General features: G+C 41.9%; 1 protein-coding gene across 1 annotated transcript in view; it reads right to left on the reverse strand.

The window, feature by feature from the left end:
* The window catches only part of FAM167A (family with sequence similarity 167 member A), a 35,768-nt gene extending 24,832 nt beyond the window's left edge, over window positions 1-10,936 (reverse strand). The window contains exon 1 of the mRNA XM_042446785.1: window positions 10,613-10,936. The gene's annotated coding sequence lies outside the window, so the exon portion shown is untranslated. The remainder of the gene's footprint in view (window positions 1-10,612) is intronic.
* Window positions 10,937-11,304: the final 368 nt, after the last annotated feature.

Below are 11,304 nucleotides of genomic sequence, written 5' to 3' on the forward strand. Positions count from 1 at the left end.
AACTCACAACTTTGTGGCTGCAGTACTGGCATTTAACCACTGAGCCACTAGGGCTCCTTGAAAACATTGAAAGCCCTGTGACATATGTGCCATCTTTACCTGTGATGCCACACATCAAATACACGGGAGATGTGAAAGTGAAGAGGGAGTACCGCTAGGTGACTTTAGATCGGAGGTGGAAATCATGCAGTCCTCAGGTGACATGTAACACCTCCGATGTTATTTTGACAGAGCCATTCTCCTCTAGAACCCCATTCATCTGGGGTGACATTGGATCACTCCCTATCTCTCTACCTGTCCTGCCGCATAGGCTTGTTGTGAGGAGAAGAGCCATGCACATTGCCTCAAGGGCAGCTGCCACACTTCAGAAATAATGCAGTTTGATACTGCTATAAACTGCCATGACTCCATGCTATGGAACCTTGGGATCTGTAGTTTGGTGGGAGGCCCTGCCTCTGACAGGGAAGACTACAAACCAACCAAACTCTCACCAAACTACACATGTTAGAATTCCACAGCACTGAGCAATGGCAGTGAAAGCGATATCAAACTGCATTATTTCTACAGTGCAAATGCAGCCTAATTGAGCAAAAGATGTTCTAGCATAAGCTCAGAGGCATGGAGGAAGTAGACCAAGGCTGCATCCACACTGCAGCAATAATCCACTTTGACACCACTTTAACTGCCATGGCTCAATGACATGGAATTCTGGAAACTGTAGTTTGATGTGGCACCAGAACCCTCTGACAGAGATGGCTAAATATCTCACAAAATTACAATTCCCAAAATTCCCTAGCACTGAGCCATGGCAGTTAAAATGATAGCAAACTGGGTTACTTATGCAATAGGGATGCAGCCCAAGTCTACAAAAGCTTATGCTGCAACATCTTTCACTGAATTAGTTTCAAAAGTGCTACCAGATCCCTTTGCAGACATTTAAGGCTTGTGTAGCAGGGTACACCTACACTGTAGAAATAATGCAGTTCAACACCACTTTAGTGGCCATAGCTCCATTCTACAGAATCCCAGGATTTGTAGTTTGGTGAGGCACCAGCACTGTTTGCCCTAGTAGGCTAAAGAGCATGCAAAACTATAAATCCCAGGATGCATAGGACTGAGCGACAGCAGTTAAAAGGGTGTCAAAGTACATACATTTTTGCAATGTAGATGCTCCCCAAGTCACTGGATGACAAGCAGGATATAAAGATAATTAACAGATAAAAATTTAAGACACTCTCTCCTGGGGTATCCTGCTGAAGATGGACAGGTAGCAGAAGCTGCTACATGTCTTTCTTGTCCTTTTCATTTTTGGAAGGATTTTCTTCCAAGAAAAAAAACACATAGATGGCTGGAGTCTAAAACAAGGCTGACCACAGATCTGAGAATAAAAGCTGCAGCCGGGAGGCACTGGCCTTTCCATCACGTTGTCTGTGGTGCTTTTGCATTTATTGTGTTGCCATGGGGATTCAAAGGGAGATGAGAAATGTCCTCTGAGCATTTCTGGGTGTGCAAGGAGGTTTTCCTCTCCACACATCTCTCCCAGCATGGTTTTTTCTTTCTTTCTTTCACAACTCCTCAATTGGAAAAGCAAACAGGCAAGGGAAAGGCCCGTGTGCATGTGTTTTCGTTGCATGGAAAATATGATGCATGGAGAGCAACTCTCCCCTCCCATCTCCTCAATCATTGCCTCCTTTTGAAAGAGGAACATGGGCAGGTAAGGTATCCATAATGTTTCAGGTCAGTATGCAAATACACACAGTGAGAAGCAAATCATTATTAGAAGTAAAACCATGATACAACATCTCTGAGCAGTAGTAGGCAGAGCCTTTGGACCTCATCTGGCACTTGTCCTAGGATGCATCTTTGTTCTTGGTGTTGTTGTGTACCTTCAAGTCATTTCTGACTTATGGCAACTCTAAGGCAACCCTATTGTGGGGTTTTCTTGGCAAGATTTGTTCAGAGGAGGTTTTCCATTGCCTTCTTCTGAGGCTGAGAGCATGTGACTTGCCCAAAGACACCCAATGGGCTGCCATGTCTGAGCAAGGAATCAAATGCTGGTCTCCAGAGTTGAAACCCAACACTCAAACCGCTATGCCACACTGGCTATACTGTAGAAATAATGCAGTTTGACACCATTTTCACTGCCATGGCTCCAACCTACAGAATTCTGAGATCTGTAGTTTGGTGAGGCACCAGGATGCATTGGCAGACAAAGGCTAAAGAACTTGTAAAACTACACATCCCAGGATTCCATAGGATGATGCTACAGCACTTAAAGTGGTGTCAAGCTGCATCATCCCTACAGTGCAAATGCTGCCCTGGATGACCTCCCCTTTAAAGAAAGGTTTTAATATTATGAGCCTGTTTTTGCATTTTCCAGCATGCTCCTAGTGCAGCATTACTGTAAGGGACTGTGGGAAAAGTAGATGGCTGCAATATGGCACCATCCCCTGGAAGGTAATCCTGCCAGGATGTCTTGCTAGGTCCTGCCTTGGAATGGGTAGTATCAGTTTTCACGACTTATGCACTGATTGTGTTAGGCAAGCTTTGTGTTGAAAAAGAACAGCACACAATGAAGTGCACCAATCAAATACAGTTGGCCCTCCATATTCATGGATTCAACCACCTACAGATTTATAATACCTCCCCCCTGCCCGCCCATGCCATTGTATGTAGTGGAATTTGAGCATCTGTGGATTTTGGTATCCACAGCAAATACCAAGAGCCCAAAGCACAAAAGCCAGTGTATGGGAAACAGAACTATGTATACAACTCAATGTGTGTGTTTTGCAGCAGACAAAAATGTCTAATCATTTCCATAGTAGAGCTTACACATACATAAGGCACCAGCAGGATTCTGTCTATTGTCATAAAAAGATGCATTTCATATCCATGTAGTGCTATTAGCAGTGGCTTAAAGAGCAATAACAAAGGGCAAGATCCCTGCCCCAAAGTGCTTACAATTTAAAACTGAACACTGAGTATTACAGAGAAGGGTAGCTACCGATCCTCTTTTAGAATAATAGAATCCTAGAGTTGGAAGAAAACTCAAGGGCCAGCCAGAAAAGCAGAAAAGACCATAATGTCTTTGAAGGGTCTTCTGTTTTCAGGGCTGTTCCATTCAAGTCTGATTTAAAGATCAAGAACCATCAAGCGAGAAACCAGAGACCCTGAATTTGCCCATTTACAGATGGCAGATTGTGTGGGCACACAGATCACCTGGTCACAGTCTTCCCTACTTGGGTGAGAGGTACTGTAAATTGTATTTACAAATGCCTAACTTTGAATTTGTCCATATAAATCAGCATAGGTTGCTTTAGTCAAATCAATGTCTGATTTCTTGCTGGTGGTGGCTGTTGTGTACCTTCAAGTCATTTCCGACATACGGTGACCCTAAGGCAAAACTATTGTGGGGTTTTCCTGGCAAGATTTCTTCATAGGAAGTTTGCCATTGCCTTCTCCCGAGGCTGAGAGCATGTCACTTGCCCAAGATCTCCCAGTGGGTTTCATGGACAAGCAGAGAATTGAACCCTGGTCTCCAGAATCACAGTCCAGCACTAAAACCACTACGGCACATGGTGCATGTCCTTTTTTAGGGTAGCAGTAAGCCCTATTACTATACAGGAAGGCAATGGCAGTCAATGCTTTCCATATGAATGGGGTGGTTAATCCATTCCAGCTTTTAGTTTCAAAAGGTTATCCAAAGAGCTGAGTTATGGGTTCAGCACACTGGGCAGATCCTTCAAAGCTATCCCAAACTTGGAATGTATTGCGCGCCACCAACTACCTCTGCAGAGCAGTCAGAAAAATGAAAGCAAGAGGGAGAAAAAGGAAATTACTTATGCATTAAGTTATTGTCAAAATATATAACTTGTCCATGCCATCATAGTTCTGATTTCTATGTATGGTTGCAAAGGCTGGAGTGTGAAGAAAGCCGAAAAAAGAAAACAGACTCATTCAAAATGTGTTGCTGGAAGAGAATTTAATGTATACCGTGGATTGCAAAAAAACACAAATAAATTGGACCAAACAAATGAAGCCTGAATTCTCCCTAGAAGCCAAGAGGACTAAACTGAGGTTGCCTCCACACTGCAGAAATATGACAGCACTTTAACTGCCATGGCTCAGTGCTATGGGATTCTGAGAATTGTAGTTTCATTTTGCTAGTTTTGGCCCAGATTTCTAATCTTTTAAGGTCATTTTCAATTCTGATCTTGTCCTCTGGGGTGCTAGTAACCCCTCCTAATTTGGTGTCATCTACAAATTCTATAAACAATGAGCATGTCCTCTATTTCTTCATCCAAAATCACTGGTAAAGATGTTGCATATCACTGGGCCCAGAACAGAACCCTGTGACACCCCACTGGTCACTTCTCTCCAAGATGAAGAGGATTAAACCTCTAGTTTATTCTATAGCAGAGGTTTAATCCATGGCAGCTGGTGACTCTGGAGTCAGTGGACTGGTAGATCTGCTCCAGTTTTAAGTATGGACTTATATATCTGCGGAGCTGAACCTTATCTCCAAGATAGGTTGAGCAACTTGAGCTTTAAACTTCGAACTTAAATCCAGAGTGGATTCATCACCTCATTGACATCAGAACCTCCATCAGTACTGGGTTTTGTTTGAACACAGAACAAATATTAAAGGGATAATTTAAGAGCTTTGGAAAATGAGGGTTTTTGAGGAAGGTTTCAAAGGATAGGGTAGAGGAGAGATAAGAGTTTAGGAATGAACTCCAAAAATTGTAGTCGACTGAGTTTCCCACAGAGGAAATGAACAGACTGTGGGGTAAAGCACATCTCAAGGCACTGATGTCAAGCCAAAATGTTTTGCTTTACTAACACTTACTAAAGAAGAAAAGTGTTTATAGCACAGCTGAAATGATTTTTAAAAATTAATTTTACCAGGACGTTTAGTTCAACTGTTCTTATTCTGAATGCAGTCTTTAAAATAAGACTGAATAAGATGAATCTGAGGCTTGCTGACATCTTGAGATTGTTTTTGTGGTACTTTGGCAGGTGCTGGGTTGCATCCAGAATACCATTGCATATGAGCTACCAAACACAATATGAGTAACAACAGTGTATCAACAAATAGTATTGCATGTCAGCTACCAAAACCCTAAAGGTAATAACAGTGCAATCTTATAATGCTACTCAGAAGTAAATGCCATGAAGTCTCTCTCAACTGCCATGATAGGCATGTAGGATTGCAACCCAAATATCATTGCATGGCAATCAAATGCTGCTTATTTTAAAATGCATTATATCTACATCAGGAATGGGGATTTTATGGCTCGGGGTACAGGTGGTCTCAAGCTCCATTTTTCATAATCTCCAAATCAAATGTTAGTTCCAGTTAAGTAGTACCTAAAACTAAGTACTAAGTGTGCCAATTTGCCAATTATCAGATACTTAATACTATTGCATGCTATGATTCATCAATTATTCTCAAATTTGAATGCAACTATGTATCTGTCACTGGTCACCATCAATCCACTCATAAATGTAATTTGTCTGGGAATGATCAGACTGCAATAACTTGTTTTAAATTATTCATTTTACTTGTAATCTACCTTGGTAGCTCTTTTACAGTGCAATGCTGCTCAGAACTAGAGCCAGCCAATGATATTTTGCTGTCTGAGGCAAAGGAGAAGATGATGCTTCCTTCCTCCGCCATTCCATGTATCAAAGTTGGTTGGACTGATACTTGAATCTTTCTTCAAAACGGACAGTCGGCCAATATGTGCATCTTCCTCTATGCTGTACTTATTCTGGCAGGCCTTTAAAATTGATTTTTTCAGGAGAAACGGGCTTATTTGGTTTTGTTGTTGTTGTTTTAAATAATTTAGGGTTGGAATTCAGTATGCAATCTGCATCTGCGTAACTGGACAAAAGCCATTTTGCTCTAGTCATTTGGGTGTTGGACTATGTCTCTGGAGATCAGGATTCGATTCCCTGCTTGGCCAAGAAACCCACTGAGTGACCTTGGGTGAATCACACACTCTCAGTTCCAGGAAAACCTGTGATAAGGTTGCTTTAAGGCCACCATAACCTGGAAACAACTTCAAGGTACGCATTTAATGCATTTGATGCATTTAAAGGAGGCAACCATATCATCCACCAATCCTCTCTTCACCAAGCTGAATATGCCCAGATCCTTCATACATTTTGTCCTCCATATCTCTGATCATCCTTGCTGCCTTTCTCTGGACCAGTTCCAACTTGTCTCTATCCTTCTTAAAACAAGGCACTCAGAAATGAACACAGTTAAGTTGGATTGAAACTCCCATCACTCTAGCCACCATGGCCAATGGTTAGGATGATAGGAGTTGAAGTCCAGTGAATAACAAATACCTTGATAAATTTATAGGCAAGTGTTCAAACTGTGGCCTATTGTCCATCAAATCCTTCAATCACACGTCATTTCAGATCAATTTGCAATTATATCGCACGTGCCAGATGCTGACAGGTATTTCATAGTATTTCATGTTACATATGAGATCAAACCAAATTCTCAGCACCTTTTCAGGCCAATTATCAGATCCTCTCCAATATTAACAACCACCAATATCAAATGTATTACTGAATATCAGACATAACTATCAGCTAGTTGGTGAACATTCAGAAAACTACTGCAGAATATTTAACATGAAAATGTTAGAGGAGAACTGGGAGGAAAAGAACTGATTTCGGTATTCCTTAAGAATCCTTTATTGTCCTGAAAACCAGAAACAACATTTTGGAGCTTTTACAAGAGGCTGGTTTTGGATGAGAAATTGCACAATGACATTATTTTTCCTGCTGAGAGCTGCGTATTGCAAAAATGTGTGACATCCTGATCATTTACACAGATGTAAGGGCTTGAGCCCACAAGAGGGTAAACAAATATAGGAACCAAGCCAATGAATAATGAACAGAGCATGCATTATGACTGTTGGTTACATTTTGCCCTGGGAGAAGAACCATCCCAGGATCTATTTGACTCTACCAATGGTGTGGTTGCTTTGTTGTCTCTGGGATTACCATTGTATTCATTTCAAGAAATCCAGCATCTCTTGAGCATCTATGGAATACTAGCAAGAGCACTAAGAAAGATTTAGGGAGACTTGGGTTCAAATCCCCACTCAGCAAGAAGCTTACTAGCCCTTGGACTCAGCAAGTAACTTAATCCTGGTGTTAGAATCATAGAATCCTAGAGTTGGAAGAGAACCCAAGGGCTATCCAGTCCAACCCCCCACTCCCTAAAAGCAATTTGGAATATAACAATAACAACAGTGCTATACAGAGGGCTGGATCCTATAGACATTCCTAATGCAAGCAGACCCTTTGAATCAATGAGATTTATGTAAATGTTGATTCACTCTTCAACAAATGTTTTAATGGGTCCATTCTTATTGAGGCACCTCATAGGATCCAGGCCAGTGTGTCTTTACCTTGCAGTAGACTGGTTTCTCTAATGGCACCAGATCCTGTCTGATCTTGGAAGCTAAGCAAGGTCAGCCCTTCCTAGAAGGATGGTAGACCGCCAATGAATACCAGATGCTGTCGGCTACACATATTTCAGAGGAAGGAACTGGCAAACCAACTCTGAGTATTTTTTGCCTAAGAAAACACTGCAAAATTCATGGGGTCACCTTAAGTCGACAGGTGACTTGAAAAGGCACATAGACACACAGAAGTGTCAGAAAAAAAATCTTCTAGAGCACGGCCACATAGCCTGAAAAACCCACAAAAAAACTAGAGACTGGGTTCTTAGGTAATGTGTGAAAATGGATGTTGATGCTTTTCACTGTGCATACATTAACACTATGCTGAGCACATGTGCAGTTAACCTGCGGAATTTGCTACCAACCAATACTGAGGGCTGCCAATTTCAACTAGTCAGAATGAATGTACTAGGTGATGCACTAGTCATTTTTCTCTAATCTACCCATAGGTGTTAGGATTCAAAGACATAGCCATTTTAGTCTGGAATATCAATATGCATAGTGCTTTAAGACTAACTGAAAAGAAGAAGTTGGTAATACAAACTTTTGTAGACTTTGCTCTGTTTCGGAATGAACTGTCCAGGAACAGACAATTAAAGCTATGAATGAGCTGCTTATATGTGTGAATGGCAACATAACTGCAAAATTTGTAGGTATGATGATAAGGTGACGAATTCACTTTTAACTCTGATTGTTGGGAGACAATGGGGAAGATATTAACACAGGGTTATTCAGCTTTCTTAAGCCATTCTTTAAAAGGTTTTGCTATCCCAAGGTCCAGCCTCCCTTCACCCCCCCTCCTGTTTTCAATACTGATTTGATATCAAAAGGGATGTTGGAGGCACATTGCTGTGAGGGCACCTCCAGTGTGGAAGATCTGGAACCATATTTGGGAAACTGGGAGTCTTAGCATGGGGAGCACGAGAGCACATAGTCAAGGACAGATAGATCAATCATGATAATGCATAATCCCTTCATCGACAAGAGTGATGGTGGGCGATAGACCTTGTGTTTACAAGTGAACAGAAATCCAAGTGCACTTCTTGGGCATTCTTTTGTCCAAGGACATCTGCACTGATTGTCCAGCCATTCCCAACTTCTCTTCCCATTCTTCTGTTCTGGAAACTCCACTTTAATCCCAAATTCTGTTCTGGGATAGGTTTTGACCTATAAACATTACTGTTTAGTCAGACAGACCCTTTTCCCATATTTTGCTTGACTCCTCAGCATTTCTGGCTGAGCCTGGTATCCTGGTATCCGCAACCAGTTAAGTCACTGTCTGCTACAACCTTTTATTTTGTTAGTTCTTGAATTTGTGCATGAATGATAAATAAAACTGTTTTTGGAACTTGCACTCTGAAGTTCAGTTTCACATGCTTAATCCTCACTATGATTTGCTGGAGCCCTCGTGGCTGCTTTTATTTGAGCTAATACATTTTCCTCTATTGAAAATTATTTGTGGGTGCCCTCCTGGGACCCTGGTATTTGGGATGCAGTTTCACTCCCAGACCTTCTACCATTACCTTCCTCTGAACCAATACCTGGAACAACGGGAAAAGAAAGCTGTTGCAGCTGATACTGTAATTTAGAAAGCACCAATTTAAAACATATTTTCTCAGAACCTCAAACTTTCCCTGTATGTTCCAACCCTTCAAGGAAATAGATAGATCAGGATTTTCAGAAGTGAAACTCAGTTCATGTTCAGCCACACCAGGTGATTTCATTTGGATGCTAAACCTCTGTGAAAACCAGTCAGGAAAAACAACAGCATGAGAGCACCAGAAAGCTTGTCCTTGGATTCACCTCCTTCGGTGCCCATCTTTGGACCCCACCATTAAGATGCCCATTTGCAGGGAGAGCTTTGGATTATCTTCTTTTAGATGGATTCTGCCAGATCTCTTTAGAAAACCTGGGGATTTTTCTTTTCATTCTTCCCCTTCTCTTAGGGGAGTCCTCTCGGTGAGTGCTAGAAATGCAAGAATCCAGTCCTGATTGATTCCCTGGACTGTTTTCTACTCATTTTTTAAAGGTCGCAAACTACAAACAAAAGGAGGGGGGCTGCACATAATTAAAGTGTTCAAAGCTTAATGAAAAAGGCAGGGAAGGGAGAGAGATCTAGCCCGTGGGAATGTAGTTTTACATGTTAATAAAATAAATTCCTTAAATATGTGGAGTTTAAGGTATACAATCCACACCCTAAAAAAATCCATATCACAACCAGGGAAGAATGGTCGAGCTGCTTAAGTTCATCCGACAGCAAGGATGAAAAGAGAATGATCTCACAATGGCATTTAATGCTCTCACTTGCTTACATTGTGGGATGGGAGATCCAGGGGTGTTTCTTCTCCCAAAGGGCCACTCCTCAATCCAGATGTCCCCTCATCTAGGAAACCACACCAGTACCCACAGTACAATCTTGCTTCCCATTGTCCTTCTAGTATAGACACTACATCTCCTTAATTTGTGATCTGTCAAGGGGTTTCATTTCATCTTGCCCCCCTCCTGGTTTCACAGGGTCAGGAATGGCTGTGCTATTTGAACATAACATGCATCCCACCCTGCTATCCATATTATTCTATGGAAGGTATTCTCTACCCCCTCCCCCCCCCCCCAATTCAATATGCTTTCTCTCTGTCTCGGAATTTGTCTTTCAGGACTGCATTTCAGTACTTCATTTTTCTTAAAATCTGCTTTTATTATATGCTTTATACCCTGCCCAGGTAATGTTGTTCACTGAGGAGCCAATATAAAACATAGTGAATAAATTAACACATAAATCCCCCCCACTCCCCCCAAAACCACCCTGTTTGAAGATACTGGGGTTGCAAACCCAAATTTATAGCCATTTCAGGAGGAAATAAGACATGTTTCAAAGCAGTACTTTCAATCGATGCCTTCACGGTTACCAGTTTAATGAAAATTTCTGATGTCAACCTGATGCATCAATACACAAGTCCCTGTTGGGTGGTAAGGACCCCGAAAGTAAATGACCGCAGGTTGTGTGTGGGCTCACACTTTGAACCAAGCTGACCAGCAGCCTGCCTAGTAGGAAGCTCTGAATTCCTTGCTTCTTTTGTGGATGGGTGTGTAGAATTGAAAAGAAACCAAGAAAGGCAACTTACCAAGCTTTGCATGGGTTTAAGGGGATGCTACTCCATGCTTCTTTCTCTGCACCTGTTTTCCAACTTGCCTCCTTTGCAGAATTGCAACTGTGTGATGCTGCCTTCCTTGCACCCTCTTCCCTGTCTCCAGGTTATTCTCTGTGTCTGCCTTGCTTTTGAAAAATGGGTGTGCATTGCTTTTTCTTTTTTTCCAATGGACTTCTTTCCTTCTCCTCTCTGAGGCAGTTGCGTCAAGGCCGTTGCTTGGAGACCCCAGTAGTATTCCATCCACTTTGAGGCTTTTCACTCTTGAATTTCGGTCTCATTCATGCCAGCTAGGCTTGGATGGATATGGCTACCTCCCACTAAGGGGAAAAAAAACAAACCCTGACCAGATCTGAAAGAGAAGATGCTTTGTGAGCAAAGCTGGGTCCTAGGCCCTGACAGATTCCATTCGCTTTCCCACATACAACCCAGAATTTCAGAGGCAAGCAGAAATGTGGGAAGGAGAATGGAATGTATAAAATAGATCTTGTCATCTTGCAAGGTTGCCCAATACCAGTGAGTGGTGGGTTTCCATATCAAGAAGATGGTAAATCCACTACAGGTTTGTGTTTGACTTTTAAAGGAACTATCCAAAGTGCACATCATAAGTACATTGGGAACAGCTCCTGTAAAGTTTGGGCTCAAACCCAGAATGGATCCACATGAGC

The sequence above is a fragment of the Sceloporus undulatus genome, chromosome 1 (assembly GCF_019175285.1).
Source record: "Sceloporus undulatus isolate JIND9_A2432 ecotype Alabama chromosome 1, SceUnd_v1.1, whole genome shotgun sequence".
Lineage (NCBI taxonomy): Eukaryota > Metazoa > Chordata > Lepidosauria > Squamata > Phrynosomatidae > Sceloporus > Sceloporus undulatus.